Source organism: Ambystoma mexicanum, chromosome 4p, assembly GCF_040938575.1.
Source record: "Ambystoma mexicanum isolate Mex_15411 chromosome 4p, UKY_AmexF1_1, whole genome shotgun sequence".
NCBI classification, from domain to species: domain Eukaryota; kingdom Metazoa; phylum Chordata; class Amphibia; order Caudata; family Ambystomatidae; genus Ambystoma; species Ambystoma mexicanum.
In genome coordinates this window covers 783,982,296-784,004,967 of record NC_090927.1, presented here as the reverse complement: position 1 = coordinate 784,004,967, position 22,672 = coordinate 783,982,296, and the positions used below count along the sequence as shown (strand labels likewise).

At 53.9% G+C, this 22,672-nt stretch overlaps 27 non-coding genes and 1 pseudogene across 27 annotated transcripts; all 28 read right to left on the bottom strand.

Moving 5' to 3' along the window:
* Positions 1–146: 146 nt before the first annotated feature.
* On the bottom strand, positions 147–301 carry LOC138460407 (U2 spliceosomal RNA; annotated as a pseudogene).
* A 621-nt stretch (positions 302–922) lies between these two features.
* On the bottom strand, positions 923–1,113 carry LOC138460141 (U2 spliceosomal RNA). Its single transcript, XR_011262910.1, has one exon. It is a non-coding gene; the product is annotated as a U2 spliceosomal RNA (small nuclear RNA).
* A 637-nt stretch (positions 1,114–1,750) lies between these two features.
* On the bottom strand, positions 1,751–1,941 carry LOC138460139 (U2 spliceosomal RNA). The gene has a single exon (XR_011262907.1). It is a non-coding gene; the product is annotated as a U2 spliceosomal RNA (small nuclear RNA).
* Positions 1,942–2,578: 637 nt separating this feature from the next.
* LOC138460138 (U2 spliceosomal RNA) lies at positions 2,579–2,769 on the bottom strand. The gene has a single exon (XR_011262906.1). It is a non-coding gene; the product is annotated as a U2 spliceosomal RNA (small nuclear RNA).
* Positions 2,770–3,406: 637 nt separating this feature from the next.
* On the bottom strand, positions 3,407–3,597 carry LOC138460137 (U2 spliceosomal RNA). Its single transcript, XR_011262905.1, has one exon. It is a non-coding gene; the product is annotated as a U2 spliceosomal RNA (small nuclear RNA).
* Positions 3,598–4,234: 637 nt separating this feature from the next.
* LOC138460135 (U2 spliceosomal RNA) lies at positions 4,235–4,425 on the bottom strand. Its single transcript, XR_011262904.1, has one exon. It is a non-coding gene; the product is annotated as a U2 spliceosomal RNA (small nuclear RNA).
* Positions 4,426–5,063: 638 nt separating this feature from the next.
* LOC138460134 (U2 spliceosomal RNA) lies at positions 5,064–5,254 on the bottom strand. The gene has a single exon (XR_011262903.1). It is a non-coding gene; the product is annotated as a U2 spliceosomal RNA (small nuclear RNA).
* Positions 5,255–5,891: 637 nt separating this feature from the next.
* LOC138460133 (U2 spliceosomal RNA) lies at positions 5,892–6,082 on the bottom strand. Its single transcript, XR_011262902.1, has one exon. It is a non-coding gene; the product is annotated as a U2 spliceosomal RNA (small nuclear RNA).
* Positions 6,083–6,719: 637 nt separating this feature from the next.
* On the bottom strand, positions 6,720–6,910 carry LOC138460132 (U2 spliceosomal RNA). The gene has a single exon (XR_011262901.1). It is a non-coding gene; the product is annotated as a U2 spliceosomal RNA (small nuclear RNA).
* Positions 6,911–7,546: 636 nt separating this feature from the next.
* Positions 7,547–7,737, bottom strand: LOC138460131 (U2 spliceosomal RNA). Its single transcript, XR_011262900.1, has one exon. It is a non-coding gene; the product is annotated as a U2 spliceosomal RNA (small nuclear RNA).
* Positions 7,738–8,374: 637 nt separating this feature from the next.
* On the bottom strand, positions 8,375–8,565 carry LOC138460130 (U2 spliceosomal RNA). The gene has a single exon (XR_011262899.1). It is a non-coding gene; the product is annotated as a U2 spliceosomal RNA (small nuclear RNA).
* Positions 8,566–9,198: 633 nt separating this feature from the next.
* LOC138460129 (U2 spliceosomal RNA) lies at positions 9,199–9,389 on the bottom strand. Its single transcript, XR_011262897.1, has one exon. It is a non-coding gene; the product is annotated as a U2 spliceosomal RNA (small nuclear RNA).
* A 634-nt stretch (positions 9,390–10,023) lies between these two features.
* Positions 10,024–10,214, bottom strand: LOC138460127 (U2 spliceosomal RNA). The gene has a single exon (XR_011262895.1). It is a non-coding gene; the product is annotated as a U2 spliceosomal RNA (small nuclear RNA).
* Positions 10,215–10,847: 633 nt separating this feature from the next.
* Positions 10,848–11,038, bottom strand: LOC138460126 (U2 spliceosomal RNA). Its single transcript, XR_011262894.1, has one exon. It is a non-coding gene; the product is annotated as a U2 spliceosomal RNA (small nuclear RNA).
* Positions 11,039–11,659: 621 nt separating this feature from the next.
* On the bottom strand, positions 11,660–11,850 carry LOC138460124 (U2 spliceosomal RNA). Its single transcript, XR_011262893.1, has one exon. It is a non-coding gene; the product is annotated as a U2 spliceosomal RNA (small nuclear RNA).
* A 637-nt stretch (positions 11,851–12,487) lies between these two features.
* LOC138460123 (U2 spliceosomal RNA) lies at positions 12,488–12,678 on the bottom strand. The gene has a single exon (XR_011262892.1). It is a non-coding gene; the product is annotated as a U2 spliceosomal RNA (small nuclear RNA).
* Positions 12,679–13,315: 637 nt separating this feature from the next.
* LOC138460122 (U2 spliceosomal RNA) lies at positions 13,316–13,506 on the bottom strand. The gene has a single exon (XR_011262891.1). It is a non-coding gene; the product is annotated as a U2 spliceosomal RNA (small nuclear RNA).
* Positions 13,507–14,143: 637 nt separating this feature from the next.
* On the bottom strand, positions 14,144–14,334 carry LOC138460121 (U2 spliceosomal RNA). The gene has a single exon (XR_011262890.1). It is a non-coding gene; the product is annotated as a U2 spliceosomal RNA (small nuclear RNA).
* Positions 14,335–14,971: 637 nt separating this feature from the next.
* LOC138460120 (U2 spliceosomal RNA) lies at positions 14,972–15,162 on the bottom strand. Its single transcript, XR_011262889.1, has one exon. It is a non-coding gene; the product is annotated as a U2 spliceosomal RNA (small nuclear RNA).
* Positions 15,163–15,799: 637 nt separating this feature from the next.
* LOC138460119 (U2 spliceosomal RNA) lies at positions 15,800–15,990 on the bottom strand. Its single transcript, XR_011262888.1, has one exon. It is a non-coding gene; the product is annotated as a U2 spliceosomal RNA (small nuclear RNA).
* Positions 15,991–16,627: 637 nt separating this feature from the next.
* On the bottom strand, positions 16,628–16,818 carry LOC138460118 (U2 spliceosomal RNA). The gene has a single exon (XR_011262886.1). It is a non-coding gene; the product is annotated as a U2 spliceosomal RNA (small nuclear RNA).
* Positions 16,819–17,455: 637 nt separating this feature from the next.
* On the bottom strand, positions 17,456–17,646 carry LOC138460117 (U2 spliceosomal RNA). Its single transcript, XR_011262885.1, has one exon. It is a non-coding gene; the product is annotated as a U2 spliceosomal RNA (small nuclear RNA).
* Positions 17,647–18,283: 637 nt separating this feature from the next.
* LOC138460115 (U2 spliceosomal RNA) lies at positions 18,284–18,474 on the bottom strand. The gene has a single exon (XR_011262883.1). It is a non-coding gene; the product is annotated as a U2 spliceosomal RNA (small nuclear RNA).
* Positions 18,475–19,111: 637 nt separating this feature from the next.
* On the bottom strand, positions 19,112–19,302 carry LOC138460113 (U2 spliceosomal RNA). Its single transcript, XR_011262882.1, has one exon. It is a non-coding gene; the product is annotated as a U2 spliceosomal RNA (small nuclear RNA).
* Positions 19,303–19,939: 637 nt separating this feature from the next.
* LOC138460112 (U2 spliceosomal RNA) lies at positions 19,940–20,130 on the bottom strand. The gene has a single exon (XR_011262881.1). It is a non-coding gene; the product is annotated as a U2 spliceosomal RNA (small nuclear RNA).
* Positions 20,131–20,767: 637 nt separating this feature from the next.
* On the bottom strand, positions 20,768–20,958 carry LOC138460111 (U2 spliceosomal RNA). Its single transcript, XR_011262880.1, has one exon. It is a non-coding gene; the product is annotated as a U2 spliceosomal RNA (small nuclear RNA).
* A 637-nt stretch (positions 20,959–21,595) lies between these two features.
* LOC138460110 (U2 spliceosomal RNA) lies at positions 21,596–21,786 on the bottom strand. The gene has a single exon (XR_011262879.1). It is a non-coding gene; the product is annotated as a U2 spliceosomal RNA (small nuclear RNA).
* Positions 21,787–22,423: 637 nt separating this feature from the next.
* LOC138460109 (U2 spliceosomal RNA) lies at positions 22,424–22,614 on the bottom strand. The gene has a single exon (XR_011262878.1). It is a non-coding gene; the product is annotated as a U2 spliceosomal RNA (small nuclear RNA).
* Positions 22,615–22,672: the final 58 nt, after the last annotated feature.

Here is a 22,672-nt window from a genome sequence, read left to right as displayed (position 1 = left end):
TGAAAAATGAGCCAAAAAGCCCGCGAAAATTCGGAAATCGCACTCCGAGTCCTACTGGGTCACTTTTTGTCCTGCCAAGCGCTAGGAAGTGGGTTATGGCTGCAAGCAACCAAGCATAAATCCCCACCTCAAAGGGCCGAGTCCAAAAAGGATCCTGGGTAAGGTGTTAGGAGAATAAATTCCCCAGCATAAATCCACCTATGCGCCAGAAATGATCACCAGTGCCAATAGTATTAGTTCAAATCAAAAAAGATAAGAACAGATACTACACTTGATCTTAGCCAAAAGGCCGAGAAGCGATGCCCCGAAAGGGTCCGTCGGAAAGAGCGCTGCTCGGCAGCTCCCCCGCTGACTCGGAGTCGCCCTCTGCCGTAGACTCCCAGGCACCTCGGAGGCGGCCGGGCCTAGCGTGCGTTTGCATGAAAGACCAGCAGCCCCGGGTCCGTTTTTGCATGGCTCCGCCCCCACATCTCCAGCAGCCTCGCTGCCAGGGCCCAAAGTCACCCCGAGCTGCCCGGGGGGCAGGCTCCTCCGAGCGCCCACCTTAGATAAGGCTTGGCCGTTCGTGGCCGTTCGGGGCCGGCAGGGGCGAGGAAGGAAGGAAGGAAGGAAGCAGGGCAAGGACAGTGTCCCCCATGCTCTCCTCCTCCTCCGGCTGGCTGGCTGGCTGGCTGGCTGGCTGGCTGGCGGCTCCCCTGAAAAAGGAGCCAAACGGCAGACTTTTTTCCTTCCGACAACTTGCTCCAAGACACGGAATGTTCAACAGGACATCTAAACAAAAAAGAAGGAAGAAAGGGAAAAAAAAAAATAAATAAATAAAAAAAATAATTTGCATAAGTACAGATATATTTTGCCGTGTGTGCTCTTCTTTTTCAAGAATCGCCCAAGTCTTTCTTTTTGACAGCTTTGTTTTCCCCGAGTGGGGAAGTGCACCAGTCCTGGAGGTACTGCAATACCAGGTTGATGCGTGGAGTGGACAGAGCAAGCTCCCATTCCATCTCCCTGTTCCAAAAATCAATTTAATATATGGTCCCCAGATAGAGGACGTATCAGATATTAAACTGATAAGAACAGATACTACACTTGATCTTAGCCAAAAGGCCGAGAAGCGATGCCCCGAAAGGGTCCGTCGGAAAGAGCGCTGCTCGGCAGCTCCCCCGCTGACTCGGAGTCGCCCTCTGCCGTAGACTCCCAGGCACCTCGGAGGCGGCCGGGCCTAGCGTGCGTTTGCATGAAAGACCAGCAGCCCCGGGTCCGTTTTTGCATGGCTCCGCCCCCACATCTCCAGCAGCCTCGCTGCCAGGGCCCAAAGTCACCCCGAGCTGCCCGGGGGGCAGGCTCCTCCGAGCGCCCACCTTAGATAAGGCTTGGCCGTTCGTGGCCGTTCGGGGCCGGCAGGGGCGAGGAAGGAAGGAAGGAAGGAAGCAGGGCAAGGACAGTGTCCCCCATGCTCTCCTCCTCCTCCGGCTGGCTGGCTGGCTGGCTGGCTGGCTGGCTGGCTGGCTGGCTGGCTGGCGGCTCCCCTGAAAAAGGAGCCAAACGGCAGACTTTTTTCCTTCCGACAACTTGCTCCAAGACACGGAATGTTCAACAGGACATCTAAACAAAAAAGAAGGAAGAAAGGGAAAAAAAAAAATAAATAAATAAAAAAAATAATTTGCATAAGTACAGATATATTTTGCCGTGTGTGCTCTTCTTTTTCAAGAATCGCCCAAGTCTTTCTTTTTGACAGCTTTGTTTTCCCCGAGTGGGGAAGTGCACCAGTCCTGGAGGTACTGCAATACCAGGTTGATGCGTGGAGTGGACAGAGCAAGCTCCCATTCCATCTCCCTGTTCCAAAAATCAATTTAATATATGGTCCCCAGATAGAGGACGTATCAGATATTAAACTGATAAGAACAGATACTACACTTGATCTTAGCCAAAAGGCCGAGAAGCGATGCCCCGAAAGGGTCCGTCGGAAAGAGCGCTGCTCGGCAGCTCCCCCGCTGACTCGGAGTCGCCCTCTGCCGTAGACTCCCAGGCACCTCGGAGGCGGCCGGGCCTAGCGTGCGTTTGCATGAAAGACCAGCAGCCCCGGGTCCGTTTTTGCATGGCTCCGCCCCCACATCTCCAGCAGCCTCGCTGCCAGGGCCCAAAGTCACCCCGAGCTGCCCGGGGGGCAGGCTCCTCCGAGCGCCCACCTTAGATAAGGCTTGGCCGTTCGTGGCCGTTCGGGGCCGGCAGGGGCGAGGAAGGAAGGAAGGAAGGAAGCAGGGCAAGGACAGTGTCCCCCATGCTCTCCTCCTCCTCCGGCTGGCTGGCTGGCTGGCTGGCTGGCTGGCTGGCTGGCTGGCTGGCTGGCGGCTCCCCTGAAAAAGGAGCCAAACGGCAGACTTTTTTCCTTCCGACAACTTGCTCCAAGACACGGAATGTTCAACAGGACATCTAAACAAAAAAGAAGGAAGAAAGGGAAAAAAAAAAATAAATAAATAAAAAAAATAATTTGCATAAGTACAGATATATTTTGCCGTGTGTGCTCTTCTTTTTCAAGAATCGCCCAAGTCTTTCTTTTTGACAGCTTTGTTTTCCCCGAGTGGGGAAGTGCACCAGTCCTGGAGGTACTGCAATACCAGGTTGATGCGTGGAGTGGACAGAGCAAGCTCCCATTCCATCTCCCTGTTCCAAAAATCAATTTAATATATGGTCCCCAGATAGAGGACGTATCAGATATTAAACTGATAAGAACAGATACTACACTTGATCTTAGCCAAAAGGCCGAGAAGCGATGCCCCGAAAGGGTCCGTCGGAAAGAGCGCTGCTCGGCAGCTCCCCCGCTGACTCGGAGTCGCCCTCTGCCGTAGACTCCCAGGCACCTCGGAGGCGGCCGGGCCTAGCGTGCGTTTGCATGAAAGACCAGCAGCCCCGGGTCCGTTTTTGCATGGCTCCGCCCCCACATCTCCAGCAGCCTCGCTGCCAGGGCCCAAAGTCACCCCGAGCTGCCCGGGGGGCAGGCTCCTCCGAGCGCCCACCTTAGATAAGGCTTGGCCGTTCGTGGCCGTTCGGGGCCGGCAGGGGCGAGGAAGGAAGGAAGGAAGGAAGCAGGGCAAGGACAGTGTCCCCCATGCTCTCCTCCTCCTCCGGCTGGCTGGCTGGCTGGCTGGCTGGCTGGCTGGCTGGCTGGCTGGCTGGCGGCTCCCCTGAAAAAGGAGCCAAACGGCAGACTTTTTTCCTTCCGACAACTTGCTCCAAGACACGGAATGTTCAACAGGACATCTAAACAAAAAAGAAGGAAGAAAGGGAAAAAAAAAAATAAATAAATAAAAAAAATAATTTGCATAAGTACAGATATATTTTGCCGTGTGTGCTCTTCTTTTTCAAGAATCGCCCAAGTCTTTCTTTTTGACAGCTTTGTTTTCCCCGAGTGGGGAAGTGCACCAGTCCTGGAGGTACTGCAATACCAGGTTGATGCGTGGAGTGGACAGAGCAAGCTCCCATTCCATCTCCCTGTTCCAAAAATCAATTTAATATATGGTCCCCAGATAGAGGACGTATCAGATATTAAACTGATAAGAACAGATACTACACTTGATCTTAGCCAAAAGGCCGAGAAGCGATGCCCCGAAAGGGTCCGTCGGAAAGAGCGCTGCTCGGCAGCTCCCCCGCTGACTCGGAGTCGCCCTCTGCCGTAGACTCCCAGGCACCTCGGAGGCGGCCGGGCCTAGCGTGCGTTTGCATGAAAGACCAGCAGCCCCGGGTCCGTTTTTGCATGGCTCCGCCCCCACATCTCCAGCAGCCTCGCTGCCAGGGCCCAAAGTCACCCCGAGCTGCCCGGGGGGCAGGCTCCTCCGAGCGCCCACCTTAGATAAGGCTTGGCCGTTCGTGGCCGTTCGGGGCCGGCAGGGGCGAGGAAGGAAGGAAGGAAGGAAGCAGGGCAAGGACAGTGTCCCCCATGCTCTCCTCCTCCTCCGGCTGGCTGGCTGGCTGGCTGGCTGGCTGGCTGGCTGGCTGGCTGGCTGGCGGCTCCCCTGAAAAAGGAGCCAAACGGCAGACTTTTTTCCTTCCGACAACTTGCTCCAAGACACGGAATGTTCAACAGGACATCTAAACAAAAAAGAAGGAAGAAAGGGAAAAAAAAAAATAAATAAATAAAAAAAATAATTTGCATAAGTACAGATATATTTTGCCGTGTGTGCTCTTCTTTTTCAAGAATCGCCCAAGTCTTTCTTTTTGACAGCTTTGTTTTCCCCGAGTGGGGAAGTGCACCAGTCCTGGAGGTACTGCAATACCAGGTTGATGCGTGGAGTGGACAGAGCAAGCTCCCATTCCATCTCCCTGTTCCAAAAATCAATTTAATATATGGTCCCCAGATAGAGGACGTATCAGATATTAAACTGATAAGAACAGATACTACACTTGATCTTAGCCAAAAGGCCGAGAAGCGATGCCCCGAAAGGGTCCGTCAACCGTCCCTTTCCTCCAGCAAAGTAGTATATACTACTTGCGACTATACGCCAATTAGTTCTCGAATTAAAAGATTTTCACGAATTAAAATTGAATTTGGTTAAAAAACTGTCAAAAAGAAAGACTTTGAGCAAACTGCTCTCCCTAACCCAGATTAGTTAAATAGTTAACGTTCTCCAGTTGTCTTGTTGCCAAATGTTTTGTGCCTCTTGTTTGCCCTTGACTTTGGCATCAAGACAGTAATATGTGTATAAAAAACACAACGCTAACTTTACACACTCCTCTGGAGTGATGTTTTTGTGCTGTAGCACTAGTAATGTTCTGGCCTTCCATAAGGCTTCTTTCGTTGCTGATGTAATTTGGTGAAAAAGAATTTTCTCTTGTTTCCCTCCTCCCTCCTGTATCCCTGTCAAGATGGATTCGAACGTCAGGGTCTGTTCTCCTGTGATTGCAAAAATCAGTGTTTCCAGTTTTTAAAAAAGAAGGAAGAAAGGGAAAAAAAAAAATAAATAAATAAAAAAAATAATTTGCATAAGTACAGATATATTTTGCCGTGTGTGCTCTTCTTTTTCAAGAATCGCCCAAGTCTTTCTTTTTGACAGCTTTGTTTTCCCCGAGTGGGGAAGTGCACCAGTCCTGGAGGTACTGCAATACCAGGTTGATGCGTGGAGTGGACAGAGCAAGCTCCCATTCCATCTCCCTGTTCCAAAAATCAATTTAATATATGGTCCCCAGATAGAGGACGTATCAGATATTAAACTGATAAGAACAGATACTACACTTGATCTTAGCCAAAAGGCCGAGAAGCGATGCCCCGAAAGGGTCCGTCGGAAAGAGCGCTGCTCGGCAGCTCCCCCGCTGACTCGGAGTCGCCCTCTGCCGTAGACTCCCAGGCACCTCGGAGGCGGCCGGGCCTAGCGTGCGTTTGCATGAAAGACCAGCAGCCCCGGGTCCGTTTTTGCATGGCTCCGCCCCCACATCTCCAGCAGCCTCGCTGCCAGGGCCCAAAGTCACCCCGAGCTGCCCGGGGGGCAGGCTCCTCCGAGCGCCCACCTTAGATAAGGCTTGGCCGTTCGTGGCCGTTCGGGGCCGGCAGGGGCGAGGAAGGAAGGAAGGAAGGAAGCAGGGCAAGGACAGTGTCCCCCATGCTCTCCTCCTCCTCCGGCTGGCTGGCTGGCTGGCTGGCTGGCTGGCTGGCTGGCTGGCTGGCTGGCGGCTCCCCTGAAAAAGGAGCCAAACGGCAGACTTTTTTCCTTCCGACAACTTGCTCCAAGACACGGAATGTTCAACAGGACATCTAAACAAAAAAGAAGGAAGAAAGGGAAAAAAAAAAATAAATAAATAAAAAAAATAATTTGCATAAGTACAGATATATTTTGCCGTGTGTGCTCTTCTTTTTCAAGAATCGCCCAAGTCTTTCTTTTTGACAGCTTTGTTTTCCCCGAGTGGGGAAGTGCACCAGTCCTGGAGGTACTGCAATACCAGGTTGATGCGTGGAGTGGACAGAGCAAGCTCCCATTCCATCTCCCTGTTCCAAAAATCAATTTAATATATGGTCCCCAGATAGAGGACGTATCAGATATTAAACTGATAAGAACAGATACTACACTTGATCTTAGCCAAAAGGCCGAGAAGCGATGCCCCGAAAGGGTCCGTCGGAAAGAGCGCTGCTCGGCAGCTCCCCCGCTGACTCGGAGTCGCCCTCTGCCGTAGACTCCCAGGCACCTCGGAGGCGGCCGGGCCTAGCGTGCGTTTGCATGAAAGACCAGCAGCCCCGGGTCCGTTTTTGCATGGCTCCGCCCCCACATCTCCAGCAGCCTCGCTGCCAGGGCCCAAAGTCACCCCGAGCTGCCCGGGGGGCAGGCTCCTCCGAGCGCCCACCTTAGATAAGGCTTGGCCGTTCGTGGCCGTTCGGGGCCGGCAGGGGCGAGGAAGGAAGGAAGGAAGGAAGCAGGGCAAGGACAGTGTCCCCCATGCTCTCCTCCTCCTCCGGCTGGCTGGCTGGCTGGCTGGCTGGCTGGCTGGCTGGCTGGCTGGCTGGCGGCTCCCCTGAAAAAGGAGCCAAACGGCAGACTTTTTTCCTTCCGACAACTTGCTCCAAGACACGGAATGTTCAACAGGACATCTAAACAAAAAAGAAGGAAGAAAGGGAAAAAAAAAAATAAATAAATAAAAAAAATAATTTGCATAAGTACAGATATATTTTGCCGTGTGTGCTCTTCTTTTTCAAGAATCGCCCAAGTCTTTCTTTTTGACAGCTTTGTTTTCCCCGAGTGGGGAAGTGCACCAGTCCTGGAGGTACTGCAATACCAGGTTGATGCGTGGAGTGGACAGAGCAAGCTCCCATTCCATCTCCCTGTTCCAAAAATCAATTTAATATATGGTCCCCAGATAGAGGACGTATCAGATATTAAACTGATAAGAACAGATACTACACTTGATCTTAGCCAAAAGGCCGAGAAGCGATGCCCCGAAAGGGTCCGTCGGAAAGAGCGCTGCTCGGCAGCTCCCCCGCTGACTCGGAGTCGCCCTCTGCCGTAGACTCCCAGGCACCTCGGAGGCGGCCGGGCCTAGCGTGCGTTTGCATGAAAGACCAGCAGCCCCGGGTCCGTTTTTGCATGGCTCCGCCCCCACATCTCCAGCAGCCTCGCTGCCAGGGCCCAAAGTCACCCCGAGCTGCCCGGGGGGCAGGCTCCTCCGAGCGCCCACCTTAGATAAGGCTTGGCCGTTCGTGGCCGTTCGGGGCCGGCAGGGGCGAGGAAGGAAGGAAGGAAGGAAGCAGGGCAAGGACAGTGTCCCCCATGCTCTCCTCCTCCTCCGGCTGGCTGGCTGGCTGGCTGGCTGGCTGGCTGGCTGGCTGGCTGGCTGGCGGCTCCCCTGAAAAAGGAGCCAAACGGCAGACTTTTTTCCTTCCGACAACTTGCTCCAAGACACGGAATGTTCAACAGGACATCTAAACAAAAAAGAAGGAAGAAAGGGAAAAAAAAAAATAAATAAATAAAAAAAATAATTTGCATAAGTACAGATATATTTTGCCGTGTGTGCTCTTCTTTTTCAAGAATCGCCCAAGTCTTTTTTTTGACAGCTTTGTTTTCCCCGAGTGGGGAAGTGCACCAGTCCTGGAGGTACTGCAATACCAGGTTGATGCGTGGAGTGGACAGAGCAAGCTCCCATTCCATCTCCCTGTTCCAAAAATCAATTTAATATATGGTCCCCAGATAGAGGACGTATCAGATATTAAACTGATAAGAACAGATACTACACTTGATCTTAGCCAAAAGGCCGAGAAGCGATGCCCCGAAAGGGTCCGTCGGAAAGAGCGCTGCTCGGCAGCTCCCCCGCTGACTCGGAGTCGCCCTCTGCCGTAGACTCCCAGGCACCTCGGAGGCGGCCGGGCCTAGCGTGCGTTTGCATGAAAGACCAGCAGCCCCGGGTCCGTTTTTGCATGGCTCCGCCCCCACATCTCCAGCAGCCTCGCTGCCAGGGCCCAAAGTCACCCCGAGCTGCCCGGGGGGCAGGCTCCTCCGAGCGCCCACCTTAGATAAGGCTTGGCCGTTCGTGGCCGTTCGGGGCCGGCAGGGGCGAGGAAGGAAGGAAGGAAGGAAGCAGGGCAAGGACAGTGTCCCCCATGCTCTCCTCCTCCTCCGGCTGGCTGGCTGGCTGGCTGGCTGGCTGGCTGGCTGGCTGGCTGGCTGGCGGCTCCCCTGAAAAAGGAGCCAAACGGCAGACTTTTTTCCTTCCGACAACTTGCTCCAAGACACGGAATGTTCAACAGGACATCTAAACAAAAAAGAAGGAAGAAAGGGAAAAAAAAAAATAAATAAATAAAAAAAATAATTTGCATAAGTACAGATATATTTTGCCGTGTGTGCTCTTCTTTTTCAAGAATCGCCCAAGTCTTTCTTTTTGACAGCTTTGTTTTCCCCGAGTGGGGAAGTGCACCAGTCCTGGAGGTACTGCAATACCAGGTTGATGCGTGGAGTGGACAGAGCAAGCTCCCATTCCATCTCCCTGTTCCAAAAATCAATTTAATATATGGTCCCCAGATAGAGGACGTATCAGATATTAAACTGATAAGAACAGATACTACACTTGATCTTAGCCAAAAGGCCGAGAAGCGATGCCCCGAAAGGGTCCGTCGGAAAGAGCGCTGCTCGGCAGCTCCCCCGCTGACTCGGAGTCGCCCTCTGCCGTAGACTCCCAGGCACCTCGGAGGCGGCCGGGCCTAGCGTGCGTTTGCATGAAAGACCAGCAGCCCCGGGTCCGTTTTTGCATGGCTCCGCCCCCACATCTCCAGCAGCCTCGCTGCCAGGGCCCAAAGTCACCCCGAGCTGCCCGGGGGGCAGGCTCCTCCGAGCGCCCACCTTAGATAAGGCTTGGCCGTTCGTGGCCGTTCGGGGCCGGCAGGGGCGAGGAAGGAAGGAAGGAAGGAAGCAGGGCAAGGACAGTGTCCCCCATGCTCTCCTCCTCCTCCGGCTGGCTGGCTGGCTGGCTGGCTGGCTGGCTGGCTGGCTGGCTGGCGGCTCCCCTGAAAAAGGAGCCAAACGGCAGACTTTTTTCCTTCCGACAACTTGCTCCAAGACACGGAATGTTCAACAGGACATCTAAACAAAAAAGAAGGAAGAAAGGGAAAAAAAAAAATAAATAAATAAAAAAAATAATTTGCATAAGTACAGATATATTTTGCCGTGTGTGCTCTTCTTTTTCAAGAATCGCCCAAGTCTTTCTTTTTGACAGCTTTGTTTTCCCCGAGTGGGGAAGTGCACCAGTCCTGGAGGTACTGCAATACCAGGTTGATGCGTGGAGTGGACAGAGCAAGCTCCCATTCCATCTCCCTGTTCCAAAAATCAATTTAATATATGGTCCCCAGATAGAGGACGTATCAGATATTAAACTGATAAGAACAGATACTACACTTGATCTTAGCCAAAAGGCCGAGAAGCGATGCCCCGAAAGGGTCCGTCGGAAAGAGCGCTGCTCGGCAGCTCCCCCGCTGACTCGGAGTCGCCCTCTGCCGTAGACTCCCAGGCACCTCGGAGGCGGCCGGGCCTAGCGTGCGTTTGCATGAAAGACCAGCAGCCCCGGGTCCGTTTTTGCATGGCTCCGCCCCCACATCTCCAGCAGCCTCGCTGCCAGGGCCCAAAGTCACCCCGAGCTGCCCGGGGGGCAGGCTCCTCCGAGCGCCCACCTTAGATAAGGCTTGGCCGTTCGTGGCCGTTCGGGGCCGGCAGGGGCGAGGAAGGAAGGAAGGAAGGAAGCAGGGCAAGGACAGTGTCCCCCATGCTCTCCTCCTCCTCCTGGCTGGCTGGCTGGCTGGCTGGCTGGCTGGCTGGCTGGCTGGCTGGCGGCTCCCCTGAAAAAGGAGCCAAACGGCAGACTTTTTTCCTTCCGACAACTTGCTCCAAGACACGGAATGTTCAACAGGACATCTAAACAAAAAAGAAGGAAGAAAGGGAAAAAAAAAAATAAATAAATAAAAAAAATAATTTGCATAAGTACAGATATATTTTGCCGTGTGTGCTCTTCTTTTTCAAGAATCGCCCAAGTCTTTCTTTTTGACAGCTTTGTTTTCCCCGAGTGGGGAAGTGCACCAGTCCTGGAGGTACTGCAATACCAGGTTGATGCGTGGAGTGGACAGAGCAAGCTCCCATTCCATCTCCCTGTTCCAAAAATCAATTTAATATATGGTCCCCAGATAGAGGACGTATCAGATATTAAACTGATAAGAACAGATACTACACTTGATCTTAGCCAAAAGGCCGAGAAGCGATGCCCCGAAAGGGTCCGTCGGAAAGAGCGCTGCTCGGCAGCTCCCCCGCTGACTCGGAGTCGCCCTCTGCCGTAGACTCCCAGGCACCTCGGAGGCGGCCGGGCCTAGCGTGCGTTTGCATGAAAGACCAGCAGCCCCGGGTCCGTTTTTGCATGGCTCCGCCCCCACATCTCCAGCAGCCTCGCTGCCAGGGCCCAAAGTCACCCCGAGCTGCCCGGGGGGCAGGCTCCTCCGAGCGCCCACCTTAGATAAGGCTTGGCCGTTCGTGGCCGTTCGGGGCCGGCAGGGGCGAGGAAGGAAGGAAGGAAGGAAGCAGGGCAAGGACAGTGTCCCCCATGCTCTCCTCCTCCTCCGGCTGGCTGGCTGGCTGGCTGGCTGGCTGGCTGGCTGGCTGGCTGGCGGCTCCCCTGAAAAAGGAGCCAAACGGCAGACTTTTTTCCTTCCGACAACTTGCTCCAAGACACGGAATGTTCAACAGGACATCTAAACAAAAAAGAAGGAAGAAAGGGAAAAAAAAAAATAAATAAATAAAAAAAATAATTTGCATAAGTACAGATATATTTTGCCGTGTGTGCTCTTCTTTTTCAAGAATCGCCCAAGTCTTTCTTTTTGACAGCTTTGTTTTCCCCGAGTGGGGAAGTGCACCAGTCCTGGAGGTACTGCAATACCAGGTTGATGCGTGGAGTGGACAGAGCAAGCTCCCATTCCATCTCCCTGTTCCAAAAATCAATTTAATATATGGTCCCCAGATAGAGGACGTATCAGATATTAAACTGATAAGAACAGATACTACACTTGATCTTAGCCAAAAGGCCGAGAAGCGATGCCCCGAAAGGGTCCGTCGGAAAGAGCGCTGCTCGGCAGCTCCCCCGCTGACTCGGAGTCGCCCTCTGCCGTAGACTCCCAGGCACCTCGGAGGCGGCCGGGCCTAGCGTGCGTTTGCATGAAAGACCAGCAGCCCCGGGTCCGTTTTTGCATGGCTCCGCCCCCACATCTCCAGCAGCCTCGCTGCCAGGGCCCAAAGTCACCCCGAGCTGCCCGGGGGGCAGGCTCCTCCGAGCGCCCACCTTAGATAAGGCTTGGCCGTTCGTGGCCGTTCGGGGCCGGCAGGGGCGAGGAAGGAAGGAAGGAAGGAAGCAGGGCAAGGACAGTGTCCCCCATGCTCTCCTCCTCCTCCGGCTGGCTGGCTGGCTGGCTGGCTGGCTGGCTGGCGGCTCCCCTGAAAAAGGAGCCAAACGGCAGACTTTTTTCCTTCCGACAACTTGCTCCAAGACACGGAATGTTCAACAGGACATCTAAACAAAAAAGAAGGAAGAAAGGGAAAAAAAAAAATAAATAAATAAAAAAAATAATTTGCATAAGTACAGATATATTTTGCCGTGTGTGCTCTTCTTTTTCAAGAATCGCCCAAGTCTTTCTTTTTGACAGCTTTGTTTTCCCCGAGTGGGGAAGTGCACCAGTCCTGGAGGTACTGCAATACCAGGTTGATGCGTGGAGTGGACAGAGCAAGCTCCCATTCCATCTCCCTGTTCCAAAAATCAATTTAATATATGGTCCCCAGATAGAGGACGTATCAGATATTAAACTGATAAGAACAGATACTACACTTGATCTTAGCCAAAAGGCCGAGAAGCGATGCCCCGAAAGGGTCCGTCGGAAAGAGCGCTGCTCGGCAGCTCCCCCGCTGACTCGGAGTCGCCCTCTGCCGTAGACTCCCAGGCACCTCGGAGGCGGCCGGGCCTAGCGTGCGTTTGCATGAAAGACCAGCAGCCCCGGGTCCGTTTTTGCATGGCTCCGCCCCCACATCTCCAGCAGCCTCGCTGCCAGGGCCCAAAGTCACCCCGAGCTGCCCGGGGGGCAGGCTCCTCCGAGCGCCCACCTTAGATAAGGCTTGGCCGTTCGTGGCCGTTCGGGGCCGGCAGGGGCGAGGAAGGAAGGAAGGAAGGAAGCAGGGCAAGGACAGTGTCCCCCATGCTCTCCTCCTCCTCCGGCTGGCTGGCTGGCTGGCTGGCTGGCTGGCTGGCTGGCTGGCTGGCTGGCGGCTCCCCTGAAAAAGGAGCCAAACGGCAGACTTTTTTCCTTCCGACAACTTGCTCCAAGACACGGAATGTTCAACAGGACATCTAAACAAAAAAGAAGGAAGAAAGGGAAAAAAAAAAATAAATAAATAAAAAAAATAATTTGCATAAGTACAGATATATTTTGCCGTGTGTGCTCTTCTTTTTCAAGAATCGCCCAAGTCTTTCTTTTTGACAGCTTTGTTTTCCCCGAGTGGGGAAGTGCACCAGTCCTGGAGGTACTGCAATACCAGGTTGATGCGTGGAGTGGACAGAGCAAGCTCCCATTCCATCTCCCTGTTCCAAAAATCAATTTAATATATGGTCCCCAGATAGAGGACGTATCAGATATTAAACTGATAAGAACAGATACTACACTTGATCTTAGCCAAAAGGCCGAGAAGCGATGCCCCGAAAGGGTCCGTCGGAAAGAGCGCTGCTCGGCAGCTCCCCCGCTGACTCGGAGTCGCCCTCTGCCGTAGACTCCCAGGCACCTCGGAGGCGGCCGGGCCTAGCGTGCGTTTGCATGAAAGACCAGCAGCCCCGGGTCCGTTTTTGCATGGCTCCGCCCCCACATCTCCAGCAGCCTCGCTGCCAGGGCCCAAAGTCACCCCGAGCTGCCCGGGGGGCAGGCTCCTCCGAGCGCCCACCTTAGATAAGGCTTGGCCGTTCGTGGCCGTTCGGGGCCGGCAGGGGCGAGGAAGGAAGGAAGGAAGGAAGCAGGGCAAGGACAGTGTCCCCCATGCTCTCCTCCTCCTCCGGCTGGCTGGCTGGCTGGCTGGCTGGCTGGCTGGCTGGCTGGCTGGCTGGCGGCTCCCCTGAAAAAGGAGCCAAACGGCAGACTTTTTTCCTTCCGACAACTTGCTCCAAGACACGGAATGTTCAACAGGACATCTAAACAAAAAAGAAGGAAGAAAGGGAAAAAAAAAAATAAATAAATAAAAAAAATAATTTGCATAAGTACAGATATATTTTGCCGTGTGTGCTCTTCTTTTTCAAGAATCGCCCAAGTCTTTCTTTTTGACAGCTTTGTTTTCCCCGAGTGGGGAAGTGCACCAGTCCTGGAGGTACTGCAATACCAGGTTGATGCGTGGAGTGGACAGAGCAAGCTCCCATTCCATCTCCCTGTTCCAAAAATCAATTTAATATATGGTCCCCAGATAGAGGACGTATCAGATATTAAACTGATAAGAACAGATACTACACTTGATCTTAGCCAAAAGGCCGAGAAGCGATGCCCCGAAAGGGTCCGTCGGAAAGAGCGCTGCTCGGCAGCTCCCCCGCTGACTCGGAGTCGCCCTCTGCCGTAGACTCCCAGGCACCTCGGAGGCGGCCGGGCCTAGCGTGCGTTTGCATGAAAGACCAGCAGCCCCGGGTCCGTTTTTGCATGGCTCCGCCCCCACATCTCCAGCAGCCTCGCTGCCAGGGCCCAAAGTCACCCCGAGCTGCCCGGGGGGCAGGCTCCTCCGAGCGCCCACCTTAGATAAGGCTTGGCCGTTCGTGGCCGTTCGGGGCCGGCAGGGGCGAGGAAGGAAGGAAGGAAGGAAGCAGGGCAAGGACAGTGTCCCCCATGCTCTCCTCCTCCTCCGGCTGGCTGGCTGGCTGGCTGGCTGGCTGGCTGGCTGGCTGGCTGGCTGGCGGCTCCCCTGAAAAAGGAGCCAAACGGCAGACTTTTTTCCTTCCGACAACTTGCTCCAAGACACGGAATGTTCAACAGGACATCTAAACAAAAAAGAAGGAAGAAAGGGAAAAAAAAAAATAAATAAATAAAAAAAATAATTTGCATAAGTACAGATATATTTTGCCGTGTGTGCTCTTCTTTTTCAAGAATCGCCCAAGTCTTTCTTTTTGACAGCTTTGTTTTCCCCGAGTGGGGAAGTGCACCAGTCCTGGAGGTACTGCAATACCAGGTTGATGCGTGGAGTGGACAGAGCAAGCTCCCATTCCATCTCCCTGTTCCAAAAATCAATTTAATATATGGTCCCCAGATAGAGGACGTATCAGATATTAAACTGATAAGAACAGATACTACACTTGATCTTAGCCAAAAGGCCGAGAAGCGATGCCCCGAAAGGGTCCGTCGGAAAGAGCGCTGCTCGGCAGCTCCCCCGCTGACTCGGAGTCGCCCTCTGCCGTAGACTCCCAGGCACCTCGGAGGCGGCCGGGCCTAGCGTGCGTTTGCATGAAAGACCAGCAGCCCCGGGTCCGTTTTTGCATGGCTCCGCCCCCACATCTCCAGCAGCCTCGCTGCCAGGGCCCAAAGTCACCCCGAGCTGCCCGGGGGGCAGGCTCCTCCGAGCGCCCACCTTAGATAAGGCTTGGCCGTTCGTGGCCGTTCGGGGCCGGCAGGGGCGAGGAAGGAAGGAAGGAAGGAAGCAGGGCAAGGACAGTGTCCCCCATGCTCTCCTCCTCCTCCGGCTGGCTGGCTGGCTGGCTGGCTGGCTGGCTGGCTGGCTGGCTGGCTGGCGGCTCCCCTGAAAAAGGAGCCAAACGGCAGACTTTTTTCCTTCCGACAACTTGCTCCAAGACACGGAATGTTCAACAGGACATCTAAACAAAAAAGAAGGAAGAAAGGGAAAAAAAAAAATAAATAAATAAAAAAAATAATTTGCATAAGTACAGATATATTTTGCCGTGTGTGCTCTTCTTTTTCAAGAATCGCCCAAGTCTTTCTTTTTGACAGCTTTGTTTTCCCCGAGTGGGGAAGTGCACCAGTCCTGGAGGTACTGCAATACCAGGTTGATGCGTGGAGTGGACAGAGCAAGCTCCCATTCCATCTCCCTGTTCCAAAAATCAATTTAATATATGGTCCCCAGATAGAGGACGTATCAGATATTAAACTGATAAGAACAGATACTACACTTGATCTTAGCCAAAAGGCCGAGAAGCGATGCCCCGAAAGGGTCCGTCGGAAAGAGCGCTGCTCGGCAGCTCCCCCGCTGACTCGGAGTCGCCCTCTGCCGTAGACTCCCAGGCACCTCGGAGGCGGCCGGGCCTAGCGTGCGTTTGCATGAAAGACCAGCAGCCCCGGGTCCGTTTTTGCATGGCTCCGCCCCCACATCTCCAGCAGCCTCGCTGCCAGGGCCCAAAGTCACCCCGAGCTGCCCGGGGGGCAGGCTCCTCCGAGCGCCCACCTTAGATAAGGCTTGGCCGTTCGTGGCCGTTCGGGGCCGGCAGGGGCGAGGAAGGAAGGAAGGAAGGAAGCAGGGCAAGGACAGTGTCCCCCATGCTCTCCTCCTCCTCCGGCTGGCTGGCTGGCTGGCTGGCTGGCTGGCTGGCTGGCTGGCTGGCTGGCGGCTCCCCTGAAAAAGGAGCCAAACGGCAGACTTTTTTCCTTCCGACAACTTGCTCCAAGACACGGAATGTTCAACAGGACATCTAAACAAAAAAGAAGGAAGAAAGGGAAAAAAAAAAATAAATAAATAAAAAAAATAATTTGCATAAGTACAGATATATTTTGCCGTGTGTGCTCTTCTTTTTCAAGAATCGCCCAAGTCTTTCTTTTTGACAGCTTTGTTTTCCCCGAGTGGGGAAGTGCACCAGTCCTGGAGGTACTGCAATACCAGGTTGATGCGTGGAGTGGACAGAGCAAGCTCCCATTCCATCTCCCTGTTCCAAAAATCAATTTAATATATGGTCCCCAGATAGAGGACGTATCAGATATTAAACTGATAAGAACAGATACTACACTTGATCTTAGCCAAAAGGCCGAGAAGCGATGCCCCGAAAGGGTCCGTCGGAAAGAGCGCTGCTCGGCAGCTCCCCCGCTGACTCGGAGTCGCCCTCTGCCGTAGACTCCCAGGCACCTCGGAGGCGGCCGGGCCTAGCGTGCGTTTGCATGAAAGACCAGCAGCCCCGGGTCCGTTTTTGCATGGCTCCGCCCCCACATCTCCAGCAGCCTCGCTGCCAGGGCCCAAAGTCACCCCGAGCTGCCCGGGGGGCAGGCTCCTCCGAGCGCCCACCTTAGATAAGGCTTGGCCGTTCGTGGCCGTTCGGGGCCGGCAGGGGCGAGGAAGGAAGGAAGGAAGGAAGCAGGGCAAGGACAGTGTCCCCCATGCTCTCCTCCTCCTCCGGCTGGCTGGCTGGCTGGCTGGCTGGCTGGCTGGCTGGCTGGCTGGCTGGCGGCTCCCCTGAAAAAGGAGCCAAACGGCAGACTTTTTTCCTTCCGACAACTTGCTCCAAGACACGGAATGTTCAACAGGACATCTAAACAAAAAAGAAGGAAGAAAGGGAAAAAAAAAAATAAATAAATAAAAAAAATAATTTGCATAAGTACAGATATATTTTGCCGTGTGTGCTCTTCTTTTTCAAGAATCGCCCAAGTCTTTCTTTTTGACAGCTTTGTTTTCCCCGAGTGGGGAAGTGCACCAGTCCTGGAGGTACTGCAATACCAGGTTGATGCGTGGAGTGGACAGAGCAAGCTCCCATTCCATCTCCCTGTTCCAAAAATCAATTTAATATATGGTCCCCAGATAGAGGACGTATCAGATATTAAACTGATAAGAACAGATACTACACTTGATCTTAGCCAAAAGGCCGAGAAGCGATGCCCCGAAAGGGTCCGTCGGAAAGAGCGCTGCTCGGCAGCTCCCCCGCTGACTCGGAGTCGCCCTCTGCCGTAGACTCCCAGGCACCTCGGAGGCGGCCGGGCCTAGCGTGCGTTTGCATGAAAGACCAGCAGCCCCGGGTCCGTTTTTGCATGGCTCCGCCCCCACATCTCCAGCAGCCTCGCTGCCAGGGCCCAAAGTCACCCCGAGCTGCCCGGGGGGCAGGCTCCTCCGAGCGCCCACCTTAGATAAGGCTTGGCCGTTCGTGGCCGTTCGGGGCCGGCAGGGGCGAGGAAGGAAGGAAGGAAGGAAGCAGGGCAAGGACAGTGTCCCCCATGCTCTCCTCCTCCTCCGGCTGGCTGGCTGGCTGGCTGGCTGGCTGGCTGGCTGGCTGGCTGGCTGGCGGCTCCCCTGAAAAAGGAGCCAAACGGCAGACTTTTTTCCTTCCGACAACTTGCTCCAAGACACGGAATGTTCAACAGGACATCTAAACAAAAAAGAAGGAAGAAAGGGAAAAAAAAAAATAAATAAATAAAAAAAATAATTTGCATAAGTACAGATATATTTTGCCGTGTGTGCTCTTCTTTTTCAAGAATCGCCCAAGTCTTTCTTTTTGACAGCTTTGTTTTCCCCGAGTGGGGAAGTGCACCAGTCCTGGAGGTACTGCAATACCAGGTTGATGCGTGGAGTGGACAGAGCAAGCTCCCATTCCATCTCCCTGTTCCAAAAATCAATTTAATATATGGTCCCCAGATAGAGGACGTATCAGATATTAAACTGATAAGAACAGATACTACACTTGATCTTAGCCAAAAGGCCGAGAAGCGATGCCCCGAAAGGGTCCGTCGGAAAGAGCGCTGCTCGGCAGCTCCCCCGCTGACTCGGAGTCGCCCTCTGCCGTAGACTCCCAGGCACCTCGGAGGCGGCCGGGCCTAGCGTGCGTTTGCATGAAAGACCAGCAGCCCCGGGTCCGTTTTTGCATGGCTCCGCCCCCACATCTCCAGCAGCCTCGCTGCCAGGGCCCAAAGTCACCCCGAGCTGCCCGGGGGGCAGGCTCCTCCGAGCGCCCACCTTAGATAAGGCTTGGCCGTTCGTGGCCGTTCGGGGCCGGCAGGGGCGAGGAAGGAAGGAAGGAAGGAAGCAGGGCAAGGACAGTGTCCCCCATGCTCTCCTCCTCCTCCGGCTGGCTGGCTGGCTGGCTGGCTGGCTGGCTGGCTGGCTGGCTGGCTGGCGGCTCCCCTGAAAAAGGAGCCAAACGGCAGACTTTTTTCCTTCCGACAACTTGCTCCAAGACACGGAATGTTCAACAGGACATCTAAACAAAAAAGAAGGAAGAAAGGGAAAAAAAAAAATAAATAAATAAAAAAAATAATTTGCATAAGTACAGATATATTTTGCCGTGTGTGCTCTTCTTTTTCAAGAATCGCCCAAGTCTTTCTTTTTGACAGCTTTGTTTTCCCCGAGTGGGGAAGTGCACCAGTCCTGGAGGTACTGCAATACCAGGTTGATGCGTGGAGTGGACAGAGCAAGCTCCCATTCCATCTCCCTGTTCCAAAAATCAATTTAATATATGGTCCCCAGATAGAGGACGTATCAGATATTAAACTGATAAGAACAGATACTACACTTGATCTTAGCCAAAAGGCCGAGAAGCGATGCCCCGAAAGGGTCCGTCGGAAAGAGCGCTGCTCGGCAGCTCCCCCGCTGACTCGGAGTCGCCCTCTGCCGTAGACTCCCAGGCACCTCGGAGGCGGCCGGGCCTAGCGTGCGTTTGCATGAAAGACCAGCAGCCCCGGGTCCGTTTTTGCATGGCTCCGCCCCCACATCTCCAGCAGCCTCGCTGCCAGGGCCCAAAGTCACCCCGAGCTGCCCGGGGGGCAGGCTCCTCCGAGCGCCCACCTTAGATAAGGCTTGGCCGTTCGTGGCCGTTCGGGGCCGGCAGGGGCGAGGAAGGAAGGAAGGAAGGAAGCAGGGCAAGGACAGTGTCCCCCATGCTCTCCTCCTCCTCCGGCTGGCTGGCTGGCTGGCTGGCTGGCTGGCTGGCTGGCTGGCTGGCTGGCGGCTCCCCTGAAAAAGGAGCCAAACGGCAGACTTTTTTCCTTCCGACAACTTGCTCCAAGACACGGAATGTTCAACAGGACATCTAAACAAAAAAGAAGGAAGAAAGGGAAAAAAAAAAATAAATAAATAAAAAAAATAATTTGCATAAGTACAGATATATTTTGCCGTGTGTGCTCTTCTTTTTCAAGAATCGCCCAAGTCTTTCTTTTTGACAGCTTTGTTTTCCCCGAGTGGGGAAGTGCACCAGTCCTGGAGGTACTGCAATACCAGGTTGATGCGTGGAGTGGACAGAGCAAGCTCCCATTCCATCTCCCTGTTCCAAAAATCAATTTAATATATGGTCCCCAGATAGAGGACGTATCAGATATTAAACTGATAAGAACAGATACTACACTTGATCTTAGCCAAAAGGCCGAGAAGCGATGCCCCGAAAGGGTCCGTCGGAAAGAGCGCTGCTCGGCAGCTCCCCCGCTGACTCGGAGTCGCCCTCTGCCGTAGACTCCCAGGCACCTCGGAGGCGGCCGGGCCTAGCGTGCGTTTGCATGAAAGACCAGCAGCCCCGGGTCCGTTTTTGCATGGCTCCGCCCCCACATCTCCAGCAGCCTCGCTGCCAGGGCCCAAAGTCACCCCGAGCTGCCCGGGGGGCAGGCTCCTCCGAGCGCCCACCTTAGATAAGGCTTGGCCGTTCGTGGCCGTTCGGGGCCGGCAGGGGCGAGGAAGGAAGGAAGGAAGGAAGCAGGGCAAGGACAGTGTCCCCCATGCTCTCCTCCTCCTCCGGCTGGCTGGCTGGCTGGCTGGCTGGCTGGCTGGCTGGCTGGCTGGCTGGCGGCTCCCCTGAAAAAGGAGCCAAACGGCAGACTTTTTTCCTTCCGACAACTTGCTCCAAGACACGGAATGTTCAACAGGACATCTAAACAAAAAAGAAGGAAGAAAGGGAAAAAAAAAAATAAATAAATAAAAAAAATAATTTGCATAAGTACAGATATATTTTGCCGTGTGTGCTCTTCTTTTTCAAGAATCGCCCAAGTCTTTCTTTTTGACAGCTTTGTTTTCCCCGAGTGGGGAAGTGCACCAGTCCTGGAGGTACTGCAATACCAGGTTGATGCGTGGAGTGGACAGAGCAAGCTCCCATTCCATCTCCCTGTTCCAAAAATCAATTTAATATATGGTCCCCAGATAGAGGACGTATCAGATATTAAACTGATAAGAACAGATACTACACTTGATCTTAGCCAAAAGGCCGAGAAGCGATGCCCCGAAAGGGTCCGTCGGAAAGAGCGCTGCTCGGCAGCTCCCCCGCTGACTCGGAGTCGCCCTCTGCCGTAGACTCCCAGGCACCTCGGAGGCGGCCGGGCCTAGCGTGCGTTTGCATGAAAGACCAGCAGCCCCGGGTCCGTTTTTGCATGGCTCCGCCCCCACATCTCCAGCAGCCTCGCTGCCAGGGCCCAAAGTCACCCCGAGCTGCCCGGGGGGCAGGCTCCTCCGAGCGCCCACCTTAGATAAGGCTTGGCCGTTCGTGGCCGTTCGGGGCCGGCAGGGGCGAGGAAGGAAGGAAGGAAGGAAGCAGGGCAAGGACAGTGTCCCCCATGCTCTCCTCCTCCTCCGGCTGGCTGGCTGGCTGGCTGGCTGGCTGGCTGGCTGGCTGGCTGGCTGGCGGCTCCCCTGAAAAAGGAGCCAAACGGCAGACTTTTTTCCTTCCGACAACTTGCTCCAAGACACGGAATGTTCAACAGGACATCTAAACAAAAAAGAAGGAAGAAAGGGAAAAAAAAAAATAAATAAATAAAAAAAATAATTTGCATAAGTACAGATATATTTTGCCGTGTGTGCTCTTCTTTTTCAAGAATCGCCCAAGTCTTTCTTTTTGACAGCTTTGTTTTCCCCGAGTGGGGAAGTGCACCAGTCCTGGAGGTACTGCAATACCAGGTTGATGCGTGGAGTGGACAGAGCAAGCTCCCATTCCATCTCCCTGTTCCAAAAATCAATTTAATATATGGTCCCCAGATAGAGGACGTATCAGATATTAAACTGATAAGAACAGATACTACACTTGATCTTAGCCAAAAGGCCGAGAAGCGATGCCCCGAAAGGGTCCGTCGGAAAGAGCGCTGCTCGGCAGCTCCCCCGCTGACTCGGAGTCGCCCTCTGCCGTAGACTCCCAGGCACCTCGGAGGCGGCCGGGCCTAGCGTGCGTTTGCATGAAAGACCAGCAGCCCCGGGTCCGTTTTTGCATGGCTCCGCCCCCACATCTCCAGCAGCCTCGCTGCCAGGGCCCAAAGTCACCCCGAGCTGCCCGGGGGGCAGGCTCCTCCGAGCGCCCACCTTAGATAAGGCTTGGCCGTTCGTGGCCGTTCGGGGCCGGCAGGGGCGAGGAAGGAAGGAAGGAAGGAAGCAGGGCAAGGACAGTGTCCCCCATGCTCTCCTCCTCCTCCGGCTGGCTGGCTGGCTGGCTGGCTGGCTGGCTGGCTGGCTGGCTGGCTGGCGGCTCCCCTGAAAAAGGAGCCAAACGGCAGACTTTTTTCCTTCCGACAACTTGCTCCAAGACACGGAATGTTCAACAGGACATCTAAACAAAAAAGAAGGAAGAAAGGGAAAAAAAAAAATAAATAAATAAAAAAAATAATTTGCATAAGTACAGATATATTTTGCCGTGTGTGCTCTTCTTTTTCAAGAATCGCCCAAGTCTTTCTTTTTGACAGCTTTGTTTTCCCCGAGTGGGGAAGTGCACCAGTCCTGGAGGTACTGCAATACCAGGTTGATGCGTGGAGTGGACAGAGCAAGCTCCCATTCCATCTCCCTGTTCCAAAAATCAATTTAATATATGGTCCCCAGATAGAGGACGTATCAGATATTAAACTGATAAGAACAGATACTACACTTGATCTTAGCCAAAAGGCCGAGAAGCGATGCCCCGAAAGGGTCCGTCGGAAAGAGCGCTGCTCGGCAGCTCCCCCGCTGACTCGGAGTCGCCCTCTGCCGTAGACTCCCAGGCACCTCGGAGGCGGCCGGGCCTAGCGTGCGTTTGCATGAAAGACCAGCAGCCCCGGGTCCGTTTTTGCATGGCTCCGCCCCCACATCTCCAGCAGCCTCGCTGCCAGGGCCCAAAGTCACCCCGAGCTGCCCGGGGGGCAGGCTCCTCCGAGCGCCCACCTTAGATAAGGCTTGGCCGTTCGTGGCCGTTCGGGGCCGGCAGGGGCGAGGAAGGAAGGAAGGAAGGAAGCAGGGCAAGGACAGTGTCCCCCATGCTCTCCTCCTCCTCCGGCTGGCTGGCTGGCTGGCTGGCTGGCTGGCTGGCTGGCTGGCTGGCTGGCGGCTCCCCTGAAAAAGGAGCCAAACGGCAGACTTTTTTCCTTCCGACAACTTGCTCCAAGACACGGAATGTTCAACAGGACATCTAAACAAAAAAGAAGGAAGAAAGGGAAAAAAAAAAATAAATAAATAAAAAAAATAATTTGCATAAGTACAGATATATTTTGCCGTGTGTGCTCTTCTTTTTCAAGAATCGCCCAAGTCTTTCTTTTTGACAGCTTTGTTTTCCCCGAGTGGGGAAGTGCACCAGTCCTGGAGGTACTGCAATACCAGGTTGATGCGTGGAGTGGACAGAGCAAGCTCCCATTCCATCTCCCTGTTCCAAAAATCAATTTAATATATGGTCCCCAGATAGAGGACGTATCAGATATTAAACTGATAAGAACAGATACTACACTTGATCTTAGCCAAAAGGCCGAGAAGCGATGCCCCGAAAGGGTCCGTCGGAAAGAGCGCTGCTCGGCAGCTCCCCCGCTGACTCGGAG